The sequence below is a fragment of the Medicago sativa genome, chromosome 1 (genome assembly GCF_051527215.1).
Source record: "Medicago sativa cultivar Bolivia chromosome 1, Bolivia_mono, whole genome shotgun sequence".
Taxonomy (NCBI): Eukaryota; Viridiplantae; Streptophyta; class Magnoliopsida; order Fabales; family Fabaceae; genus Medicago; species Medicago sativa.
In genome coordinates this window covers 29268644-29296054 of record NC_140749.1, presented here as the reverse complement: position 1 = coordinate 29296054, position 27411 = coordinate 29268644, and the positions used below count along the sequence as shown (strand labels likewise).

Below are 27411 nucleotides of genomic sequence, written 5' to 3'. Positions count from 1 at the left end.
AGCTGTCCTTTTGTCGGAACTAGCCACTTGAAATTGATTAGCGACGTCTCTAGAACAGATAAAACTGGGGACGACACCATTGAAATTGAAATTGAAATTGACCGGTGACATCACTGGAATAGCTAACGCTGGGGATGACACCTCTGAAATTGAAATTGAAACTGAAATTGATATTGATTAGTGACATCACTAGAACAGCTAACGCTGGGGATGACACCTCTGAAATTGAAATTGAAATTGACCGGTGACATCACTGGAACAGCTAACGTTGGGGATGACACTGAAGAAAATAAAATGTGATTTCAAACTGAAACGTGACGAAAGGTATACTCAAGCGGTCCGTTGTTTAGGACTGGCAGCTTGAAACAAGATAAAAAGGTAAACTCAAGCGGTACGTTGTTTAGGACTGGCAGCTTGAAACAAAATAAACTCAAGCGGTTCGTTGTTTAGGACTGACAACTTGGAACGGGACAAAAAGGTAAACTCAAGCGGTCCGTTGTTTAGGACTGACAGCTTGGAACAAGACAAAAAAGAGAAGCGGTCCGTTGTTTAGGACTGGCAACTTGGAACGGGACAAAAAGGTAAACTCAAGCGGTCCGTTGTTTAGGACTGACAGCTTGGAACAAGACAAAAAAGAGACTCAAGCGGTCCGTTGTTTAGGACTGGCAGCTTGAAACAAGATAAAAAGTAGACTCAAGTTGTCCGTTGTTTAGGACTTGCCACTTGAAACAAGATAAAGGTAAACTCAAGCTGTCCGTTGTTTAGGACTTGCCACTTGAAACAAGGTAGACTCAAGCTGTCCGTTGTTTAGGACTTGCCACTTGACACAAGATAAAATGTAGACTCAAGCTGTCCGTTGTTTAGGACCTGCCACTTGACACAAGATAAAATGTAGACTCAAGCTGTCCGTTGTTTAGGACTTGCCACTTGAAACAAGATAAAAGATAGACTCAAGCTGTCCGTTGTTTAGGACTTGCCACTTGAAACAAGATAAAGGTAAACTCAAGCTGTCCGCTGTTTAGGACTTGCCACTTGACACTGATGGGTGACATCTCTTGACCAGACACACTGAGGATGACACTTTTGATGATGAGAAGGTAAATGTCAGATGTTCATGTGTAGAAACTTGCGGCTTGACACAATGATAAGTAGAGACCAAATTGAAAAGACATGACCGAAACAAGATTTTGGTGACCAATGCAATCATGTATGAATTGGTATTGCGTATATGATATGTATGAATGTATGAATAAGTGAAGGTATTTATGTATGATTGTATGAATGTATGAATTGTATATGACAGACGACTCGATGAAACGAGACAAGATATGTAGGACGGGAGGCGGACTGACATCGCAGTACAAACACTCGGCAAACTTCCTTGGAGATGATATTATTGTGAACAAATTGAGCCATTGATGGGGTGAAACCCGGCACAAGGTAGCAACTGATACCTCCTGGGGAGAGAGCCCAATGTTTAAACGAAAGTCTGGAAGAAGTCGCCATTTGTAAACCGACGCAGAGTGCTTTTCCCTTGGCATGCTTCAGCAGTCATTTTTTTTGTTATGAGAATCCCTAACTTTTGCCTGGACCGCCCTTTCGGGTTTTCAGTCCACCGGGAGTATATTCCTTTTTTGTGCCCCTAATTTTTGCCTGGACCGCCCTTTCGGGTTTTCAGTCCACCGGGACGCTCTCTATTGCCTAAGCCGCCTTTTCAGGTTTTTCGAATTAGCGAGCATTGATTTTTTTGTATCATTTTTTGTATATATTTTTTTGACTGTGAAAGCATCTTGCTTGAAGCAGAGATCCCCTCCATTGCGTTTAGACATGTTTCTCTTCCGGAATGTAGCCGTTCTCAAGGCGGATGCTGATGTACGGTTCGACTACTCACAAGTTCAAAGAGAGTGTGTTTGTTGTTAACGCTTTTCAAAAGATGAAAAAAAAAAGTTTTGTATTTTGAAAATTTTTGCTTCAAGTATTGCCATCAAAAATAGAAGAAATTTTGCAAACAGAATAAATGAGAGTTCCAAGTAAATGGCACAGGCTCAAATTTGATGAATTGAGTGGTGGCCTACCAATGGCGTGACTCCACGGATCTTTGAAAATTTTGGAAAATGGTAAATATAATGGGAAGGGTACATTGAACACAATAACCGTTATACTCCCTGACAACTTTGAATGCCCCCGTTTCGAGTCTTTGATATGCAGATGCTTCGAATCGGAGATTCTTTTGATGACTGGGTGCCCCAAGAGGACAGTGCTGGCGGATGCAGTTACTTGTCATGATCCTTAACTTTTGCATAGATCGCCCTTTCGGGTTTTCAATCTATCAGGATAATCATCAGTTTTTTTTTGTCTCTAATTTTTGCCTGGACCGCCCTTTTCGGGTTTTCGGTCCACCGAGACGCTCATTTTTGCCTAAGCCGCTTTTTCAGGTTTGCGACTTATCGAGCTTTTATTTTTGACAAAGTATTTCTTGACTGCATCGGCATTCACGGGATGTGCGAGTTTGTCACCATCCATAGTTGCACACAAGCCTTCAAAGTTAGGCATCCACTTGTCCCTGGAGTCTGGTAGGAAAGTAGTACAAAGTTCCGTTCTTGAAATTCATGGGGACGAACCTTTTTGTTAGAAGCTTGTTTCAAACCTCTTTTGATATATTTGTACAAGGTCGTCATGTGTTTAAATTTGATCAAGCTTGGACTTTAGCAGAACTCCTATTGACGGGACTTCGATCTCCGCGGGAGGCACGACCTCCATGTTGCATATTGGGGAAGGAGGGAGGGTTACCCCTGTTGAAATTTGTACTGAAGTATGATGTCCATGCGAGGCAACGGTAACATCTCATGCCAGTCTTTGTGAATGACTGCCATCTTCTTGGACAATCTTCTTGATTTTTGTTTGCAGCTTCGACGGCTAAGATGCCCCAGTATGTGTGAGATCTCATTGGGAGTCTCTTCATCCTTCCCTTCTTCAGCTTCGGACACAGGGAACTCAAAGTCGGAAGAGAGTACATGGTTAATGTGTTCAACGGGTTTATTAATGCATGATTTGATTATTGATTTTGACAAGTGTAAGTTATGATTATGCAGATATTTGAGAATGATTATATTTTTTTGGTTTTTTGTATTACCATTTTTCCAGAACAAAGCACAAAATAAAAAACAAATTCGGGATCAAAACAACCTTTTTATTATTGATGAAAATGCTTAAAGCAAAAAGCCCTACACCAGTTCACTTTCGTCTCGGGCAGAACGAAAGGGTTTTTTTTGAAAAGCAGCAAACAACAAACCAACGCATTATTTGAACAGATAAGTAGTAGAAGGAACATCAAAAACGACCCAAATGTGGCTTGCAAGTCCGAATTCAATCTTCGAAGAGCAACATATTGGCTTTAATCAGCTTCTGGACTTCAATCTTCAAAGATAAACAGTGCTCGATGTCATGGCCGGGTGCTCCTTGATGAAAGGCACATGAGAGGTCAGGTTGATACCCAACCGGCAACTCGTTGGGCACTCGAAGAGGCTTTCTAGTTTTGACAAGGTTCTTCATGAGCAAGATGGGAAGCAGTTCCGCATACGTCATTGGGATTGGGTCAAACTGCATCTTTGGAGCCTGTTGTCGAGGCTGTTGTTGATGTTGGCGTTCGGGCCCTTGCTGGAACTGCGGTTGCTTTGACTCGGCCTAGAGTGTTGTCCTGTTCAGACTGATACGTTCACTCTTTTTATTTGCACGAGTGTTGTAGGTGCGAGTCGACTTTGGATGAGAACAGTCGGACCACTTTGTGAAACGGGTTGACCTTTTATTGAGAAAACAATGACTTGTGAGACTCAGATTTGAAACTTATGAATGCAAAATGATGCATGATATGCTTATGCAAAAAAATGGACGAATTTGAAGGCCTTGTCAAAGTAATTGTAAACATCATAAGGAATAATGTTTCATTTGATAATTTGAAACGTTAAAAACAGTTCCCTTAAAAGCAAAGACAAAGTCCTCGACCAAAGTTAAGGTCTAGTTTAAGACTTTTGAAATTGTATTCCTTGGTGTCCCTCTTTACAAGGTCCACACCTCTAATGTTTACAAGGACTTATCAAGGTCCTTCGATTTTAATGATTTTTTTTTTATGGGTGAATGCATGTATGCATGTTTATGCTCGAAATACATATTGAGGTTAAGTCCACATGTTGGAGTCCGGGTAACAACGCCATTTGGTAAGGACTAAAGTTTCCATTTGCATTTGTAACAAGGGTTCTACCAAGTTCCCAAAGTTTTCAACCACTTCCGAATATTTGTTAGGTGACGAGAGTACTCTCGTTCCAACAATATTCGTAGGTTAGTCTCGTTTGGGTGTAGTATCGCGTGTCAACCAATACGAGAGTACTCTCGACCAGCCACCGCACTACGTCCTAAAAGGCCAAGATGGGTTAAAGGTGACTAAAGGTTCTCAACTTCGACGGTCACTTGAAAGTAACATGCCATACGCGAGTACTCACGACGACAAAAGTATACCTCCAAGATCCCTCCATTGAGTGGGTTATCACATGTACCAATACCGAAGAGTACTCTTGGCATGGAAACTATGATTATACCCGGTCCTATCTTAATTTCCCTCAAGTCCAAGTGTAGGACTTATCTCACCACTCACGTTAAAAGAAAGAAGAAAGAAGAAGGGGAGAACATATATACAGATATTTCCATCTTTTATTTTTTTGATTTTTTTTAAGCAAGTTATAGCACAAAAATTTAGGTAAAACCAAGTTAGGCTCAACCCTCTTAGGGGGGTCCCCAGTGAAGTCGCCATTTCTGTCGCGTCATTTTTCGGAGATCAAGGCTATTTGGTTAGCGTTTGACTCACTTTTTATTTCACGACTTTGAAAAAATTTATTTAAATTGGGGGGTCCGGGGGTTGGTTATATTTAGGGAAGGTATTAGCACCCTAAATATTCGTAGTACTCTACGAGAACCTTTTGATTTTATTTAATGTTTTGTGCTATAAACTTGCTTGCTTTTTTTTAAAAAAAAAATGAAACTTTGAAATGATTAAAAAAAGGAAGACCTAATTATCTACATTTTATTGATTTGGAAGGACGAGTGTCATCTGCCTACGTACCCGTGAGGGATCAAAACCTCGTAGTTCGGGGTATAAATTGACGTTTGATTGGTTGTGTGTTTTTTATTAGTTTTGAAAAAAGTTTTAAAGAGAAAAAGCCAAGTGGCAAATGAGAATTGGTTTGTATTTTTTTATATCGAAAATAGACTTAAAGTAGAATTAAAATTTGATTTGAAATTTGATTAAGAAAGAAAATAAAAAGAACGTCACTTGATTGAAAATCAAGGTTTATTATGAAAATATTTTTGTATTTTTGGTTATTTGAATGTTTTTTGTTGTTTTTGAATATTGAATAGAACATAAAATAAACTAACGTAGCAATAAAAATAAAAGCGTGAGAGTTTTGTAGTGACGTTGGATCACCACAAAATCTCCTAACCTAATCTAATTTTTTTGCATTTTTTGATATATAAAGCAGTAAGAGAAATAAAAGACACACACACACACACACACACACACACACACACACACTATTTTTTATTTATATTGTACATTGGACCTAATTACATTCTAGATATATGCAATAAAATAAATGACTAAAAATATACATGCATGAATAAATAATACAAATGCAGAATAATAAATCTAAACTTATAAAAGTGCATGAGATAAAATTAACAATAGATAAACTAAAGGGATAAATAAATAACAAAAATAGAAATGCATGATAATAAAACACTAAACAAATCAAACAATGCATTATTATTTACCTTTGTTTATCGTTTAATTCAAAGATCAAATTAAATTCTACGACAAACAAAAGCAACCAAAATAATAGTATAGAAACAATGTGAATTGACCAAAAAACATAAATGGAATCCAAAATAGTTTATACACGGTTAAAAATTAGTATCATGGTAAACATTGCCTCATACAAAAACTAATTTAGTGTCACAAACAAACAAAATTTGCCTCAAAACATATAAACATACACGGTTAAGGTACAGAGTTTGCTTGCTTAAAAAACGTATGAAAATTAAGTATAGAAGAGTTGTTGCAGTATTAAAAGGCTGAAATATCATGAAAGAATCAAAATCAGACGAGTGAGCCTGCAAAGAAATTGATATTCGCAAGTATATATAATTGAATTGAACCATGGTTTTGATAGAGTTCAATCAAGAAGCTGACTTGCGTTTTACTGACACTAGATCTATAATCCTTTTGCAATTTCAACCAAAATCAAGACATGCATAAATTAAACATAAGAAAAGACGATTGATAAGATTAAAGAAATAAAACAAAAAAAGAACCAAAAGTATAAGAGAGAGAGAGAGATGCAAGACAATATGAGTGTGTTGTGTTTTGGCTTGGACCTTTTGATTGGAAAGAAAGTGAATCGGTGAAAGAAAGCTGCCGCCACCTCCAAGGTAGCTCCCCCGATCCCCCCTTTGATATGTGACTCTGTCCTCCTTTTAAACAATTATGCAGTTTTTAATTTGGACAGAAATTAAACTCCAATTAAAAGTGCATTGAATAGGATTGAATGGCATTGCAAGATGCTGGACGCGTTTGGCATGAAAAAGGGAAGAAAGAGTAGACTTGAGACTCTGCCTGTGATTGAGGCGTGGAAAAGAACAAGAAAATTGGAAAAGAGCAAACAATATTTTTTGGACACTATACTATTTTGGACCCATTAAAAAGTTAACAAAACAAAAATCAAAACTAAAGAAAACGTATTTGACTAAAAGGATAGAAATGGAAAAGAAATGATAAAACTAAATAAATAATAATAATAAATATGGAAAGGTGTAAACTACAAACAAAAGACAAAATCAAATAAAAATATAAAAGATGGAAATTAAAATAAAAGACTAATAAAATAAAATAAAGGAGAAGTGGGCTTGAACTCGGAACAAAATATGAGGTATTTTAAAATACCTCTCTGCCGAAATTTTCACTGAAAAGACCGAGAATATTCCGGGTCAGAGGACATGTGTCAGTGGGACCTTAGGTCAAAAATTGGGGTATGACAACATCAAAAATGACGCCTTGTCTCGACAATTCCACTTGCATTGGTAACTTGTCTTAGAGTAATCTCCATCCAAACACACTTATCCTCAACGGCACTGCAACACTGAGAGAAAATCATCGTCGTATTCATCACAGAAATATAGTCTTCTGACGGGGATTGATTTAATGAAGAAAATATGAGATATTAGTCTCCGGCATTGTTCTTTTAAAAAAACAAAAAACTTGATATATGATATGAGGACCAAATAGTTCGTGAGGTTAAATCCCACCATTTATTTGCGGGAGGATATTTAAAAGTCAAGCAAAACTTTATATCGACTAACCAACCGAAATGGCATAATAACATCTTCAGGTTAGATGGCATGTCAATGGTCCTAACATCTCACAGGTCTTGGGCCAAGGGTATAGTGTACGTTGGGGGTTGAAAATTGCTCTTCTCTCATACCCCTAAAGTGAGTTAATTCACATTCGGTATAACCAATGTGAGTTAACTCACGTTAGTGACAACCCATTCCCATTCCTTTATTAAATTTTTTGCATTATGGACTTTAAGAATTGAATACCATAGTTCTTGTGTGTGGGGTATGACTAGTCCAAAGGATATATTATGTTAACTCGCGTTGGTGTTCAGAATGTAATTTAACTTAAATTGCTCCCTAAACATATACCCCAATTTTGTACAAGATATATTATGTTGCAACTTAATTAATTGTTGGTCGATATGGCAAATAAGGTTGCACGCTAGAGGGGGGTGAATAGCGCTTTGAAAAAGTTTTTCGGAGTTTTAACAAAAAAACGATTTGAATTGATTTGACTATTGGAAACAAGCTTGAACAATCATAACAATTCACAAAAAGATAATGCTATGTGCTAATGAGATACAATATAGAATTGAGAGATGCACAATACAAATCTTATTACAATCAAAAGTAAATGGCTCTTGAACAAGTTGCAAAACTAGACAATTTCAAAACCAAACTTATATGAAAATATAACAAGCTATCAATAAAAAACACAAGGCATATGCGATTGAAGAATTGAATAGCAATTGAAACCAATTGATCTAAGGTAGTACTAAAATATAATTCAAAGAATTAGATTAAATTTTTATCAAAAACAACTTAGATCAATACAAGTTTCTACTCTAACAATTACTCAATTAACATATGCAACAATTGAAAGTAAAGAGGATAAGGAAGAGAGATAACACGATATTTTTATAGTAGTTCGCTCTTTTCGTCCTTGCTAGAGCTGCGTCTACTCTTCTTGGTGAAAAACGTCTCTGCGCACCAAGGTAATCCATTAATAATAACAATGTTGAATACAAATGTGATTACAAGAGTTCCTTGAAACTAAACTAGTTCTTCAACCCCTATGTAAACACTCCCCCAAAGTTCAAATAACCTTTGAATTTGGTGTTCCTTGAATCTTTGAATCCTTGATTACCCGTGCACTCTTTCGGACTCTTCACTCAAGTCTACGATGCTACGTTCGGTAAACGAATCCCCTTCGATTGCAAGAACAATTAGAAAGAACCCCCAAGCCCTTTGGAGGTGGAATGAAATTATTCACTTCACTTTGGAACCTTGATTAAGCCCAACCAATTTCCTCGAGAGAACCAACTTACAATCCCTATAAGCACCACAGAAAATCAATGTGAATCAATGTACAAAGTGATTCTAAGAAAAAATGTTTAATCTTGAAGAATTTATGAACAATGAGTTTTTGAAACCTAGAGAGAATAGATGCAAATGGTTCAATGAAATAGGAGTTATGAGAGAGTGAGTATATATAGTAAATGAGTGTAGGTGCAAATTTTCGTACAAAAATAACTATTTGAATCGATTCACTAAAAGTATGAATCAATTCAGACAGCAGAACATATAGATTGATGCGATTCAGGCAAAAATTGAATCGATTCAAATTCGCCAGGATGAAGATTGATACGATTCAGATTAAAATGAGTTGATTCAATGCAAGTCAGAAAGTTTCATGATACGATTCAGGATATATTGAGTCGATTCACACAAAGTCGGAGAGTTTGTGTGATACGATTCAGATAGATGTGAATCGATTCATCTGTGCAGAACCAGAATTTTTGAAAGCAAATGAAGAAAACTTTTGACATACGGGGAAAAGAACATTATGCCACAAATCACTAAGGTCCTTTAACAAGTTCTAAGTCTAATTTACAAAGAGAGAAACAATATGCAGGAAAGACAAACTTGCAATTAAAACATCATCAAAATGACGGTTGTCAACACAAGCTTCATTAACAATCTCAGTTCATTAAAGATTGTTAAATAAGTCTTTGGTTCTTATAAATTTTTAGTTTCTCTAAATTTATTTCAAACATTGGTCATCCCCTAAATATCTTCCTCCAATTTCATTTAAAAATAATAATAATAATATCTTCCTCCAACAAATTGGATTCTTGTTGTAAAGGCTGCACATGTCGCAATATATAGAGGGATTAAAAACGAAAGCCAATGTATTTATAAGTAGCAAAACTTATTTTGAAGTAATTTTTTGTCTCTATAATTTCAATTTTATTCCCTTATACACCGTCATGTGTGCAACTTTAAACAACGATTGCCAAATTCTAAGACGAAAAATATTTGAGGGAGCATTGTTTGAAGAAATTTTTTGACAGACTAAAAACAAAAAGTGATATATTTATAAAAACGGGGGACTTATTTAAACCGTAATAAAATTCAGATCTATTGAGTTCTACAGGTTTCAACGGATAAGGTTCCGTGTTGTCGCTACTTTAGCATTCTCATTCCTAGATTCTCTGATAATTGTTCAAGTCTGTTGAAATCTACAAATTTTAGGGTTTTGGGTTCGTCTCCAAGGCACATGTTCAGCCTCAATATCTATCTCAATCTTATGAGCGAATTTTCTCTCAGATCTGTTCTTTTACTTTGCACTTGAAATTTTTGATAATTACTACTCATCTTATTTATAGAATTTTAACTATTCATGGAACCATTATTATAGGTAACAAAATTTTGTTTAAATTTTAAGATAACAAGAAACAAACTTTGTTTATAAAAAAAACTTTAGTTTTCCAAGTATATAGCATTAATTAGCTAGTTTTATTGAAAAATATATGAGTAATTGACAAAGGGTATAATTGACAAATCATACTCTTAAAATACTAAAACGACTGTTAAATAGAAACACTAAATTCACACTAGAACGACACTTAAAAGGAACAGATGGAGTAAATTAGTTGGATCGAAATGCGTAAAAAAAAAATTTGATGGGTGTGTAAGTATAATCCAACGTGAAAGTGTGAATTTTGAGTTTGATCGAAATAAGTTGTAGAAAATGTTCACATACATCCTTGGAGAGATGTCTCGTCATTTTATATATGAAGAGTGTTGGGAATAGTCATCTTGCAACATTCTCACTTATACTCACTCATTTATTTGATGAAATTAATGTGGATCTCATATTTTAAAAATAGATGCCACATAAAAGGATTTGATTGGTAATAATTTCATCCAATAATAAAGTGAATATTAAAGGAATAGTTGGAAAAAGTGTTTATAGCACCTTTTTTTAAAGGGGAAAAACTTATAGCATTTAATTAGATATTAGTTCAATATGATATATGGCAGGTCATCAACAAAAGTATGGAGAGTTGAGGATTAGATAAGAATATGGTCTCACTAACTAATGTATGAGCTACCTTATTCGTTTGCCTCTGACTAAACTCCACATGAGAGTTTGTGAAAAATAAACTACAACAATGTTTGCATTCATCTAATATAGTGTCAAATTTTGTGATGTTGTGGTTGCCGTTGTTGAAGTAATCTACAAATATCTTTGCTACTTAGTCAAAATCAACATTGTGAAGTTGTAGACGATGCACCCAATTGATGGCATAAATCAATCCCAAAGATTCTCCGACTTCCGTGGAGCAAATATGTTGTGACCAAAGTGTCATAGCAACCCCTAGTTCAGCGTGATGGAGAATCAGACGTCAATGTTGCACATTAGGCACCCAGTAATTGGTGGATGCCAACGAGACAACTGATGTTGAGTGTTGCTAGTCGTCTCTGTTGTGACAGTTTTTGGCGTAGGTCTATCTTCTTGTTGTTGTGTTTGCTTAGCATGCTTTGTTACATTTGCATGCAACCAGTCTTCCTATAAGTTTTTCGCATGCTCCAAAATTTGACTACACGTATTAATAACTTACTACCACACTTTCATGTTTTGACTCTTCCACAAACTTTAAGTAATAGTCACAAACCTCTCGCGTTGTATTGGCGGCATTACTTGCAAAAGTGAGAATATTATAGTTTCAACATTGTAATTTTGCCACATCTCATTCTAACCTGCCATAAGTCGCAAGTCTTTCAAATAGTTACAGCCATGGAACAATCAAATAAAATGTGTGTTGCATCTTCATAATTACCGATGCACACCATGCATTCTGTCGGACAATTTATTCTTCCATCTCTGAGTCCTCCATGGAACAATCAATTTATTACCTCTTTTATCTATTGTAAATATCAGCTTGTTAGAAGAAAAATGAATAAGATTACTCATTCGATCGTTGGCTGTAACAACCTTATTTGTTAAGACTTTTAGTTGGATTGATTGATAATATGATAATTAATTTCTTTATGGAAAATGCTAACTTATGTCCTTAAGTCACAAATTTATTGGAATGTGTGTATTACATTTAATTTTTAACTTTTTAATGATTTTTTTTGAAAGGAGCTTTTTAATGATTTAAATGCACAAAAATTTAAAAAATATTTCTTCTTATATTTCTTAACACGTGCCCTCAGGGAACAAGTTAGCACTACCCTTTATTTATATGTTAAAAAGAGGTCGCATTCAACAAGGTTTACTTTTTGTGTGGAATAATAATGGCAAAATGGTAGCTGGCTGCGATTGCAAACGGACTTAGCAGCAAAATGATGAAATGGAAAATATGTTTTCAATCTATAATTGGACGCCACTTTGGCATTATGTAATCATTCAATGCACCTACATGGTTACGCTATATAGTCACGGATCAAAATCATTCATGCAAGTTCGGCTTTAAAATAGTTTAGTGCGTATCTACCATTCAATAATTTAGTATCATATTCCTCTCAAAAATAGTTTAGTATTATATATATTTTTTATTTTTTTATCCACGTGAGCTTAACTCAGTTGGTAGGAATATTGTATATTATATACAGGGGCCGGAGTTCGAATCCCGAACACCCCACTTCTTCACATTTAAATGTGTGAGCTTTAGTCATTAGGCTACTTGACAAAAAAAAATTATTTTCATTATTTTAAATTATATTTTAATTTTAAACTATTTTTTTAAGCAGAAAAAATTTATATTAAATAAAACTACAAAGATACAAAGACGGAGGGACATTAGAACTGACCCAAGTACAACCCAAACTGGAATACAGGGTGTAACTTAAGCCTACTAGATCAACCCTACTCTATCCTTCCAAATAATCACTCATTATGAGTGCAGTCCAACGAACCCGCGTACGAGCGTGAAACCAAACTACAAAAAATAAATGAAGAGCGAACATTTGTAAATAACAAGTATGGTATAAAACTGGTGAATGGACAAACCGTCAACACGGAATCAAAATCCACGTACCAACAACTCTCTAACCAAAGCAACAAGTATAAAAGTTCATTTGAGTAAAGCATGTCTGACGCGCCTTGATACTTGTGGATCTTAACAGATCCGGAGCATCAAGAATCAAAGGTTCAGACTACCAACACAATTGATTTCAATTTGACGCGTAAGAACTCTTATCGAGCAATGAGTTCAATACATTAATAATCAACCGCCCTTTCGGGTTAACAGAACCATACCCTTTCAGGTCTGCGAAACCTATCCACCATTGAGGTACAAATCTGAAGTCGCACCCAATCTTTGAACAACCATAAAAACATAGTAACAAATCCGGAGACCCACAAAAACAAAGCAGAGCTGGCGGCAAAGATCGAGGGATGAATTTTAAACTAATTTAATCTAGAGTATCGACAATAAACCAAACTCATTTTATTTAATTGTTTTGTAATTTTGCTCAATTTGGTCCCTTCGGGGACATCCGATAAAATTGGAAGAATTGTTTTGTAATTTTGCTCAATTTGAATTTTAATGAAAGTATTTATTTTCCATTAAAAAAAACCAAACTTGTTTTTTTTTTTTTTTACAAATAATGAACAAAACTTGTACACCAAAGAATTCTCCTAAGAAATTATGCACGGCAAATCACAACCGGTCCAATTTGGAATAGAGATGTGATGTCTCTCTCTAATTTTGGAGGAATAAAACCAGATTTTGTAGGCGATGTTTTGTCCAGTAGAATTAGTTTTGCCTATAAACTTTGATTATACATTTCATGTTTGACATACAATCAAGCAAAACACTTATTTCTCGCAACTTATCATTTTTAACAGCTCACAAAAACTCAACTTCATACTTAACTATATTTTGAGAAGTTAAAGAACCCACAAGGACGAAATTCCTTCCTTGTCGCTATTGTTTGAAGAAAAACAAAATCATGGTAGAGTTATTAGCCGATTCTTGGGGCTAGCTTTCAACTTTAACAATAGTAGTATCAATATACCCAATATTGAGTAAAATTTTGGAGCACTGTTCACAAATGCTCAAATTGCTTATAGATGCTTTTGCATTAAATGTCGATGTGATGGTTTCTACCCTCAGCTACTGTTCATTGCTTATTTTATTTTGTTTAATATATTAATATTGGAGAAATACTTGAGATACTTTATCTGTACTTCTCCGGGTTTGGCGGAATTTTCCAGTAGTTGTCAGAAAAATGCAGTGCAGCTTTGTTAGTCAAATGCAGTGCAGTTGTGCCAGTATCAGAAAAAGCAGCGCATGCGTCAGTGTCAAAATTCCCCCTTCTTTCTCTCTTCCACGCAACTTATTTCTTTCTCTTCCTCCACTTGCACTTTTCATTCATCCTTCTTTTCTTTCTCTTTCTCTCTCTCTCTCTCACGCTCCCCTCCCCTTTCTCTTGCGTCAAGTAGTATTTAAACCATTGCATTGCCATCTCATTTACTCATCTCCAACATGCTAAAATCCTTCATAAATTTTGATACCCATCTATGCTTTCCTTTTTCCTTCGTGTTGTACTATATTATGTATTTTCATATGTTTGATAAATTTACATTAACATACTCTACAATTGATGATGCAGGTGGTATATTAGATGATAAAACCAGCAGCTTATCTCATTGATATGCATTCTTTTTTATTCTCTTTAACAAGTAGTACATGGCCGTCTTTTTATCATTCTCCATTTGTATATTCAACATGCAACTTTTTGCCTCTTCTTTGTCTCCCATCCATTGGTTTCGACAGCCAACTCATGGAATTCTTGAAGGAACCACACCAGCAACATGAAGACAAGTCAAAAGAACACAATAATTAGAATTTTTCACAAAAGTTAGATTTTATTTTGAAAGGAAATACTAAGTGTGTGGAAGAAAAATTGATTTTTAGTTCACAAAACTCATGGTGAGATTGTTTACTAGCCAACTACACTATTTAACATCTCCATTTTAATGATTTTCACATATTCATAGGTATTCATCAAATTTCAGTGATACATCTTTTCTTGGTACTCAGTAAATTTCTATTATCCTCTTTATTTTTCAGTTGAAAGCCCTTAATATGAAAGCAAATGATAGGTCTTCTCTAAATAGACAAGTTTAAGGTATAACATCTTGATGAAGAGGCACGTGTAAGGCTTTATTAAAAAAATGTTATTTTTGTTGAATCAAACATAAGCACAATGTTCTATCACATATAAAGTATAGGTGAGGTTTAGCATGGGAAAGGAAAGTTCTTTCCCATCATGGGAAAATTTAACCACATCCATTGATTTAATAGTTTTTTATTTGAATGGCTTAGATCCATGACTTGATAATTGTTGTAACTTTTTGGTGGTTACATAGTAGACAAAAAAACCGACCCCACCATTGATTAAATATCAATTTATCATTTGATTTATTAATTTACTTTTTTTTATTAATTCATCTTCTTCCCTCCTCCACTTCTCCATCTTCATCACCATCTTCATACATTCATCAACATCAAACCCAGAAAAAGAAGAACAGAAAATTAAAACCCAAAAAATAAGAATTGAAATCATAGATCCACTCTTCATCATTCTTCACCATCATCACTAAAAATCCTATATCCACTCTTGATCATCAAGATCCATGGTTCCTCAATGATAACAACAACAACAACAACCTAGAATCATCATCTTCATCCTCGTTCTTATTCATTCATTTTTCAAGAATTCGTCTGTGTTATACATTGACAAATGTGGGAGGTATTCTGGAAAAAGCAAAAAAGAATTAAAAAAACTAATTTAATTTTTATTTATTTTTATTTCTGAACAGGTTTGAGACTGCCACCTGTCCTGGGAAATGGACCTTTCCCATGGTGGGAAAGAAGTATCCATTCCCAGGCTAAATGCCACCTAAAGTATAAGGGTAGACTTTAACTCTTGACTCCTTCTTTTTGGCCTGATACTGTTAAGTTAATGATTTGTTTTCTCATTTCTCTATTTTCTTCTACAAATTTCCTCCCCCCGCATTAACCAAATCACCAAAGAGAACACTCTACCATCTTTTCTACATGGACAGCTACATTTATTTTATCCCTAACAATTATATTTATAATTATACTTTTAACCCTTTTATAATTATACTTTTAACCCTTTATTGTCTTATGCAGAGTCTCATCATTCATAACATTCTTGGTACAAACAGAGTTATATGCCTAAATGTGTGTGTGTGTGTGTGTGCGCGCGCGCGCATATATTATTAAGTGCAAAAACATGATATGCATAGTCATGTTATGCACAAGTGCAATCAAAAACCAGATGTAAGCTAAAAATAATAAACTTTCTTCAAATTCGTAACAGCTTACAGTTGAATAATAAAGTGAATGAATGAGAAAGAACTCAAAAGTGGAAGGCCAATGCTTTGTTTATATAAACAAGAGATTCATTAAAACAAGTTCTACACAATTGTTTTCATGTTTTTTAACTTACAGTGATAATGTGCATTTGGACAGCAGCAAGCAAGCATGTAAACAAGTCCTCATTAGACACTTTGATAGCTCCTTCGTCCCACAGTTTCTCTAAGTGTTTGGATAGAAGCCGAGCAAGCATATCAACAGGAACATAATCACCTGCATATTTGTGTAGATTAAGAAAGCAGCATCAGCAATAAGATATAATCTTCAACAAGGAATTAAAATATTTGATGTTGTCATTTACTAATTTTTGTTTCAGTAATTTATTCCTATATTATTATTATTATTAAGATTATTTTTTCAATCATTAAATGAAAGGAAAATATGAGTCCTTGAGGTATGCAATGGAATTCATGTCCACAATTTGACTAGGAGAGCCGATTAAAAGGCATGACAAAAGAATTATTGACTTGCAATTCCATTATAATTGTTAATCACATTTGTATTGCATGTGTTTCACTAGCAAATATTCTACTTAACCATCTTTTGAAAACTTGTGATTATGAAAAGGATCATAACAAGTGAGTATGTTAGTTAAAATTTTATTCAATGAGAACAAGTCACGTAAAACCAAGAATTTGAGTCATAGTCAAAGGAAACAACAACCAGATTCGGAAGCAGTGTTGTAAAGGGATGATTTGCTACCTCTGGCCATGCACTAACAACACTCAAAGTATTAACAAGACTTTTAAAAAAAAAAAATTGATGAGAGCTCTACTCACATGTTCCATTTTTGTCTTTATAATTTTCTTGAAGTCCAAAAAACTCAATTGATAAAACAATTTTTACTTAAATCATGTACAACTTAGATACACATGTTAGGGCAAAAAAGCGAAGTACACTATTTCTAAGCCTAAAAGGTTTCAATATGTCATATCATAAAGATTAACCATTTCCACCTCATCCACAAAAAACAGTTAAAAAAAGTAAATTCAATAGTATTGAATTATAAATATATACCAAATTCATTTCCAAGTTCAATGGCAGCATTTGCATTTTGATAGCTACTCTTCCTCCCATGACTACTTCCACAAAGACACGCACCTCTTTAACTTTGATAACCTTATCTTATTATTTGTCTTCATGTGTATTTGTTGCTTGCAAACCTTCCAAAAGTTTCACAAAAGACAATTTAGAAATACTCTTGGACAAGTTTTTGTAAATTTTTTAGCTAAAAATGATTGAAAATAACACAACATGATTTTTACCTCAAGAAAGTACTTGACTTAAATTGTCAAGGTCAAAAAAAAAAAAATAGCATGACAAGCCCATCTAGCAAATGGTGTTCTACTGTTAATGACTATTAAAATATTGTCTGGTACTTACAATTTAGAACAAACACAAATGAGCTAGCAAGCTGAGAGCCTGAGATCATATCCTCCTATACATGAACAGAGCCACCCACGTCCATATTTATAAATTAATCCATCATGCCTCACACGCTACATGAATGACACGGTTTACAAATTGATGAACTTCCTAGCAAAGAGAGATGGCACATTCCAATATGTTTCCAAGCTTGCAAACTGGCGTGTGGAAGCCACTCACCCTGATATATATATCCAAGGGATTCAAAAATGATCACAAGCCAGTTAGTTGAGTATAAAATTCAACACTAACTACATGACTATATTTGAATCAAGCATAACCAAGAACATTTCCTCAACAAAAAAGACGAGAAGTATGATATGCATTAAGAAATTAACTCAATTTTCCACCTACGGTTATTTTTATTACACAGATTTATTAAAATTAAAAATAAAAAAATTAAAGATTAAATAAATTTTTCTAATGTCTATAAAATATCCCAATAATCGAAATTATAAACCAAGTATAAACAAAATTTTGAAAAACAAATTTGTTTACAGATCTACAGTAGCAAAGTAACTCACACTATAGATCAAAAATGATAGTTAAAACATTGCTATGAAATGAAAGAGGTAAAAAACTGAAATCATAACCAAATTCAACATATACAGAAGAATAATAACCTAGAACATATATGAGAATAAACAATAAAACAAAAATAGAAGACATGCAGAACTGTCTATTGCAATAAAATTGAAACAGAATTGAATACCCTTTTTGGTTCGATTTTTCCATGGATTTTGTAACGGAGAAAGGCTTAGCTGATGAAAAGATGCCGTAGTTGGTTGAAAACACCATCGAAAAAGGACCCATTTTTTTATCTATGATTTTTGGAGATTTTGTTTGGTGAGAAAGGTAGATGAGGTTGAGAAGATGAAGAATACAAGGTCGTTTGAGTCAAGAAAGGTCAGATGGGGGTGGAGAAATAGCTGGCGGCCGGTGGTGAGGGAGAGGTTTATAGTTTCATAATGGAAACGTGTTAGAGTAAGGATGGGAATGAAAAATGAGGGTAAAATTTTTTCTTAATTGGGCTTACCTCGATTCTGTTTACTAGAGGAGGTGTATGTATAAAATTGTGGTGTGAATAAAAGTATGTATAAAATTGAACTTAAAGTAATTAAAAAACAAATATACATTCAAACCTAGATCTTATGTCCTCGTGAGCTTAACTCAGTTGGTAGAGACAATGCATAATATATGCAAGGTCCGGGGTTCAAACCCCGACCACAACAAAAAAAAAACCTAGATTTTATATTATTTATTTAAATTTCAAAGTTAATGCATTCTCAAATTCATCTCCAAAAAATTGTTTGTTCAAATTTAATTGTTTGTTCAAATTTTTTTCAAACTCATTCGGTTTTTGCCTGATCGTAATTTAATTGTATTGTTTATTAATTACACTTCTGATATTACTTCATATTATTGTTTCTTATAAATTATTAAAAACAAATTAAAAAGCTATTACAAAATAAACTACATGTGTTGTCACTTTTCTAAAGTTTGTTATACATATCGTTGTAATTCAACTATATTTGAATAACTTTTTTCAAAATTTTAATATATAATATTAAAAAATATTCTATTTATAATTTTTTTTTGAAATAAAACTTTTATTAACTATATTTTTATTTATAAATATTATAGTGCATGAGTTGTATTTTTTTTCACCACATGTATAGTCATTTTCTTAAAGTTTGTCAGTGTGTTTTGTTTTGGCCGAGTATATTAGTCTGTAATAGTGTTTAAGTTGTTTTAAATGATTTGAATACATCTGCTCAAATATTGTTTGATTTGTTCAATCATGATACGGTGCTCAAACATGGTTTGATTTGTGCAATAAATAAAGTTATGTTTTTTTTTTAATATTCCTTTTGATCTCTAATGATGTTTGCACCGTTTTGTGTGATTTAAAAAAATTGGCTCAAACTTTAAACATATATACACTCGTGGAAATGCTTGAACGTGTTGTTCTATGTATGAGGATTGAGTGTGTTGCTCAAATTTATGCACAAGTTTGATTTCAAAATTGGGACTAAATGGGCTTTCGTGGATGGTCATGGAAATGTTCACAACGCTATATTTAGTGATGATTATAGTCATCCTTGGATGAAGGATAGATAGGAGAAACTTAGAAGTTTTACAATATTGTTGGTTTTTATTGAAATTCATCTTATCTAATTTGAAAATGATATTTTTACCTAAAATTTAGAAACTGTATTTATTATGGCGATTAAATCCATTTTTTTCATAGTTGTAGTACTATGATTGAAATGACAAAGTATTTTGATGTTATCATCCCAGTAGATGGACTCAAAATGGTTTTTTTTTGGTGTTTTGGTAGATTCTTAGATGCTTTTGCGGATTATATCATAAGGAAAAATTTTGAGTTTTTCGAGGTATAATGGATCAAAGACTATTTATTAATTAGAGAATGATTCCAATTGTGGTAATTTCATTCGTTTTAAGTTTGCTTCTGTTGATAACAGACAATTGGTTCATGTTTTTGAAATTGTACTTTAGATTTATCTCTGTCTAGACCGTCGCCACTATTATTGGAATAAATGTTATTCATGCTCACGTAGTTAAATAGATATATTGCAGATAGAGTATGTATTTATATATTATGTCTATTACATAGTTTGAAATGTCAATTTTTGTATAATAAGAGCTACTATTGATAAAAAAAAACATTCACGTTTATGTTTGATTTGTATAATATTATGCTATGGTATTTGTGACATCTTAAATTGTTGTATTCGAATCTTGCATTCGTGAGTAGAAAAAAATTGGACATGGCATGGATGAACGCACCGAATACGAATCTAATTTTGCTTATTTGTAATTCAATTTTTTAATCATTTTATTTTTATTGATTGCGATGACGCGAATTTCTGATGTTGATGTCGTCAAACATTTTCTATGTTGTGTTTATCTATTTTTTTATTTGATTTTGTTTTTCGCCATGAAATACATTAAACGATCAGCATGTGCTATCTTGGTAAGAATCGATAGTTGATAACAATTTAATCATGTTGTGTCTTCTTTTAGTACTCCCTCAGTTTCAAAATGAGTATCGCTTTAGGCTTTGGCACACAGATTAAGAAATGGAATGAAATAATCATTGGATACAACGCTTTTACTAAACTGTCCTTACTTTATTAGAAAAAGACAAACTTAAAGTTGCATTGAAAATTATGTGAGAGAAAAGTTTGAGAGGGTAAAGTTGGAAGAAAAAAATTAAAGTTGTATTTGAAATGTAAAGCGACATTCATTTTGAAACAAATTTTTTTTTTACTAAAGTGACACTCATTTTGAAACGGAAGGAGTAAATTAATTTGAACTTTTTGATATTTTTTTTTTCATTTTACTTGAATTATAGTGTTTGGTAACAGCTGCATTAAACCCCAAACATTTAATAGGTGAAATTCTAACGCTAAGCTACTTGACAAAAATCAAAATAATTTATTTTTAAATAAAAAAATATAATTTATTTTCAACAAAATTAGAGTGCCAAATAATTTTTCAAAAAAAGTAATTAAATATTTTGCCACAATAAACTAATCAAAGAGATGATATTTACACCCCACCGATTGTTATTTATTTCCATAAGAATCGGGAATATAAATTATTAAAGAAGTTTATAATTTTTATATATTTAAGAGGTTCCAAAAGAATTACTCAAGAAATTTATTGAATAAAATTATAACTATTATAGTTTTAGTTTTTGTTGTTGTATTGTGGTGGTGTCGTGTCGTCTGTGGCCGACTGTAATTCCACTTGTCCGTCGTCGTGTAATCATTGACCGATTGTAATTCCAACCATATGTCTGTGGCCGACTGTAATTATACATGTTCGTCATCGTGTAATCTGTGTCCGATTGTAATTCCACTCACCCATCTGTAACCAACGTTAATTCTACCCGTGCTTCGCACGGGCAACACACTAGTATTATTACAAGCATATGGTAATTAAGATTGCATATATGCCATACCTATATTAACTGACGTTAACATCTATTAATGCAGTTTGAATCTATTTTAGTCTATGATTTTCTGTGAAGTTTAATTCATGTTTTTTTTTCTTATAATAATTATTTTTGTGAAGTTTAATGATTTTCTTTCCGTGAAGTTTTTGTTGGGTATTTGTGTTGGCTGCATTGTTGCTAAAACAAATATCTTTGTTCTGTAAGTTGGAACCAATGTTCCAGCATGTGGTTAGGCAACTCTGTAAGATGTTGGATACGATGTTCCAACATCCTGGCACGGTTCAGTGTGCCTGGGTTTCTGCCTTATCTATACGTGCGTATTTTATCGTTTAAGGAAACCATATTTCCTTTACTTACTGACCAAGTAACGCGCATATCTTATAAGAATCAGCTGTGGAATATTACTAAAATAGATATTTTATTTTAGGAAATATTTGTTACGATTTGGAATGTTTCTAAATAGGTTCTGACATATTAGGACTTTCCAGAATTGTTTCTGATTCTGTTTTGCAGGTTTGCTGAACCGATCTGCAAGTTGACTGAAGCCCAATGAATTATTTAGCCCAAGCTGCTTCAGTATAAAAGGAAGACTTCAAGACCTAATTGATTATTCAAGCCGTCATTCTAAAAAGCTTAGATTTTTAGGGTTTGAGTCTTCATGTATTCTGTTCTTGTATCGTTTGTGATGCAAGTCTAGAATCTTTACTGTCTTCCTTTCTTGTGTCGTGTTAGATACTTGTTTAGGACTAAGTTTGTGAGTATTGATACTCTTGTGCATCAAACCGAAGTTGTGAAACAAGGTTTGGTTGTTTGTGTTGGAAGGTAACTTCTATCTTGTTGTGTTTGAGGTCTGATAGGTCACTAGGGCAGTGACTGACCATTAGGATAGTGAGATGAGATCTCAGATCTAGGAGTTCCTAGGTTGAAGTCTATACGGGTAGGTCCTAGGTCATATAGTGTAAACGAGGAGTTTGCTGGGAGCTATTGAATAAGGACTACACTAGTGAATTTCCTTCTTGGCTTGGTAGCCCCCAGATGTAAGCATGTTGTGCTGAACTGGGTCAACAAACCTCATGTGTTCTTTATTTTCTGTCCTTTATTTTTCTTGTTTTATTTCTGTTTATCGCGTGATGGTGAAACATTAATCGGAACATTGCAAACGTTAAAACATCTGACATAACATGTTAAAACAGGTACGCTAGAATTTCAGTTTTATTTGGATTTTTCGGAATAAATAAAATAACATGTGTTATTTTATATGTATCTTTGTTGACAAACATATTAGTAGCTCGTATCGAGTAATGCTAGCAACATTCTCTTTTGAACACTCTTTCTAATACTCACTCTTTTATTGGTTTAAATTATTGTGGGTCTACATTTTGAAAATTGAACTCACACAAAATAGTGAGACATACATTGATTTCATTCAATAAAAGAGTAAGTGCTAGAGAGAATGTTGTTGCGAGTATTCCTCGTATCTTATGTCGTAAGAGCTCACTTCAAGTTATATCATACAAAGTCTCCACACGTGTAGATATTTATTTTTGATGAAAATATTTATTGCAATTACCAATGGTCGTGATTGAATATCTCATCAAAATATCGTACAGTAGTCTTTAGTAACATTCTTTTCTTTAAAAAAAAAAATGTACGTCCAAAATAATTAAATTATAAAATTCAGTCAACATGCACAAGCCGACGACCTAAGGGTATGTTTGGTTCTAAGGAAAGATAGTGGGGAGGAGAGAAAGATGAGGGAAAGAAGCATTTTCCCTTGTTTGGAACACTATAGACAGGTTAAGGAAAGAAAGATTTCAATGGGGCCCACCTTAAAAAACCTTTCCACACTCAAATGGCCGGAAAGGTTGAAGAAAGTTGAAAAAAGGCATCCAATTGAACAAAGTGACCAAATAACCCTTGCTTTTTGATGCATATTTCTTGGCATCACGTGAAGTGCTTTCTTTGTTTTGTTTATTCCAATTTGCTTCAATACTACGTAGATTTATGCATGTTTATTCCAATTTATTCTAATTTATTTTTATTTCTTATATCTACCTGTTATTTTGCACTGTTATTTATTTTATTTAGAAATATATAGTCACTTGTTATTAGTATATATTATTGTTATTACTATACATTTGATAAAAAATTATATATTATTTCATTTAAATGTGAGGCTATATATGTCATTTTAGGAAATACACATCTTTCTTTCCTTTCACTTTCCTATCACTTTCATCAATACCAAACAACTAAATAATCATCTCACTTTCTATTCACTTTCTACTCACTTTCATTCCTTCAACAATCTTTCCACTTACAATCTTTCCTTTCACTTTCTTTGATCTTCCAAACAAACCCTAACAGTCCAAAAAAAAAAAACAAGAGTCTAGTGGTACTTGGCCTCTGATTGGCAAATTATAAGAATGTAAGTCAAGTCAATGATTAAAGGTCTATAACCTAGCTTTGTAGAAAGATAACATGGTTTGGTCTCTCTTTCATACACATGCTCAATTATGAACCAGTCCTTTTTAGAAAATATTTACATTTTCTTGAATAGAAGTCAAATTTTTAAAAATGTAGCCAAAGCCAAAATGTAGACCTGTCATCTTTCGCTATCAAGTATTCATTCTCTTCCTTAAAACATGCTCAGCCACTAAGGTTTATGCTACGATGTACAACGACAGTTTGTTATAGCATTTTAAGAAAAAAAATCATTTTTTTAAGAAAATAATCATTTTTAAGAGTTCCGCATTTGTTTGTTACAGATTTTAAAAAAAATTAAAATCTAAAAAAAATCTAAAAATAACTTTAAATGAGAAGCTGTTAAGAGCAGCTTCTCAAAAAATAGATTTTTTTTAGAGGAGAGAGAAAATATGATTTAAAATATTGAACTAATTTTATAACAAAAAAATCTCTTTTATATAGTTGTATCCAAACAAACTAGATTATTTGTTTAAAAAAAGTGATTTTTATTACGGTAAGCAAACGCAAAATAAATTTTGATTTTTCACAAAATCTCTATAATATAATCTCTAAATTATTTTATGTCAAAATCACTTTTATTTTAATCCGTAACAAACGGGCCCATAATCGCCAATGCCGGCGTGACTAGTCGACACCAAACATGTAGTATCTCCTTCTCTTTTTGTCATACAATCTTTAATTCTTCGTATCCCTTTTTCAAGCCTAACCACAAGTATATGATACAATGAATTTTGGATTAAAGTGAATATTTAGTCTTGCATCTACTATGAGTGATATATATTCATTTTAATCCAAATGCTATTAATTATTCTTATCATTCTCACATGTGATTCTCATTCTCATTCTCACTTGATATTGCATATATATACATATAACCTTTAAAGATTTGGGTGCAACTGACGAAATGTAGGGTCTCGATCTTTCGGTGGTGATGAATCATTGTCGACTCATATTCAGTTGATTATCTTGAATAATGCCCACATCGTCTAGTATGATAAAGGAAGAGGAAGATCAAGACTATGACCTTTTTTGGTTAACCATTTTATTAGTCGTTTATAAGCCTATATAAATTATTAAATTATGTAGGCTTATAACTAAGTGTTTATCACACAGGAACAACACCAATGCAAAAACTCACTAAATTCATGAACGCTTAAAATATACTATAATATACACACACAAAAAACTATAAATGACTGAAAATAAAAGTAAGGGTTATAATACTAGGTTACCTCCTAATAAACGTGTATTTTACGACATTAGAGAATTGATCTTGTAAAATACATTCTCTAAATTGATTATATCTGAACTCGTTCTGGCTCGCTTCTAGATATCTCTTCTTTGATTTCCTAATATACTTGTTCTATTTTTCTTCGAGGTGAAGGATCACATGGGAAGGTACAATCCCTTCCCACTATGGGAAGATTTTTTTAAGCCATTAGATCCCTTCCCTTATCATACACTTTCAACACTATATTATTTTCTAACACCTTCCACCATCCTTCTCTCTCCTTCCTCTCTACCACCAGCAACATCAAACCCAGCAACATATTATCACCATCATCTCTCTCATCATCACCACCTCCCTATCATCAACACAACACCACCCAGATTCATCATCAACACCATTTTAAGTTTCAATTAAATAATTAATAATGTTCTTTATATACCCTAAATCTAATTATTGAAAAAAAACATAAATTCATAATTCTCTATTCATCACCATCGATATCTTTTTTTCCCTGCGGGCTTCTTTGGTGGTCCTTTTTTTCCCTGCGGACTGTCAGTTTTAAGGGGTTCTGTTTTCTTTTAGCAGAATTTGTTTGTTCTAGTTAATTTGTTTAGTTTCTGTTGCCTTTTGCTCTGTGGCTTTTTGCACTGCTTGTGCAAGCCTTTGTTTAGTACATGATGTTTCAAAAAAAAAAAAAAAAAGGGAATGAGGTAGATCTCATGTGAGATGGAAATGAGGAAACACGAACAGAAAAGGAGAGAAAGAAGATGTAAAGAAGAAGGAAAGAGTGAAACATGAGTAAAGGAGAAAATGGAATGAGAGGCTGTTGAATTTCTGAAAAATGAGATTCAGATTAATTGATTTGATGTTGGTGGTGATGATGATGGATACATGAAGGAGAAAGAAATGGTGTGTGGGAAGATGGTATGAAAGAGCAAAGAGAAAAAAATATAGTGTTGTGTGACCATGATAAAATCAGCAATCTAATGGCTAAGAAAAGCTTTCCCATGGTGGGAAGGGATTCCCTGGTACCATGTGAAACGCCACCTTTCTTCGAACTATCTGACTTTGTTTGCTTTTGCTCGTTCATAACTCGCTTGCTCCAAATCTCTTATAGTGTGTTTGGATGGGGGAATGTTTTGAGGGAATCTAATGTCATGAGGGAATTTAAATACTTTGAGGTGAATTTCATTGTTTGGATGGGGGAATGTAATGTAATGTTGAGGAAATGTAATGTTATGAGGGAATTCAAATACTTTGAGGTAAACTGCCTATAATTTTAATTTCTTTAAAATTTCCAAATTACCTCATCCAAACACACACTGGGAATTAACTAGAACTTGGGATTTATTTATCTTTGATACTACGAGCATTCCTCGATCAGTTGACCTACAAGTAAGATAAAAAAGGATCAAAGTGGCTATGATGTAACTCAAAACTTAATTATCTACTATTTACTTAAAATTTGGGGAATTCTAAAATATTACAGGCAAAATGAGCTAATAAGTTCCTACCAAATATATCTAAGATTAGGTAAATTTCACACTTATCACTGTTATAGGCAATATCACAATGATTTGGTATCATTTGCAATATAAACAACTAATGTCAGAATCAGCTGATACCGTATTGAATGACAGATGAGTTGGCTATCTCTTGATAGATGAGCATGGCTATCAAGTCCAAATATGATTGGAGGATGTTATAGTCCATGTTGCAAGTATTTTTCTATCAGTTGCATCATAATCAACTGATGCTGGAATTAATTAATATAGACTTGACTAATAAATATATCAGTTGGCGGCTGAACGTGAATACCAAGTCTGAAAGGGATTAGAGGGTGTTATTGTCCTTATTAGGGTTGTGGTAATGTTAATCAATTGGAGAATGAGGACATGATATTTGACGTTATTTTAGCTATGTTTTCGAGTCAATTTAGTAGAGTCTAAGGTCATTTAATAGATGTTTTAGAGGAATTGCTTATGGTTTAAGTGACATTTTATATTATTTGCATTTGAGTCCATGTAATTTTGTTTATTCCAAAAACTGGCAACTCCATAGGAGTTTTGAGTCATTTAAATCAGAAATTATGTAAATTGGGAAATCAAAACATCACATGGAGATATGGAGGCAAGAGAATGAAGACCAATGGAGTTCGAGAATGTTTTTGATGGCAATACAATGTAGGAAAATAA

At 33.5% G+C, this 27411-nt stretch overlaps 2 long non-coding RNA genes across 2 annotated transcripts; both read right to left on the bottom strand.

Annotated features, from left to right (window-relative positions):
- Nucleotides 1-3176: 3176 nt before the first annotated feature.
- Nucleotides 3177-6530, bottom strand: LOC146954114 (uncharacterized). Its single transcript, XR_015011829.1, has 2 exons — nt 6427-6530; nt 3177-3799 (listed from the first exon to the last, which is right to left on the bottom strand). It is a non-coding gene; the product is annotated as an uncharacterized LOC146954114 (long non-coding RNA).
- A 7530-nt stretch (nt 6531-14060) lies between these two features.
- LOC146954113 (uncharacterized) lies at nt 14061-18664 on the bottom strand. The gene is made up of 5 exons (XR_015011825.1): nt 18226-18664; nt 17472-17694; nt 17106-17251; nt 16162-16301; nt 14061-14471 (listed from the first exon to the last, which is right to left on the bottom strand). It is a non-coding gene; the product is annotated as an uncharacterized LOC146954113 (long non-coding RNA).
- Nucleotides 18665-27411: the final 8747 nt, after the last annotated feature.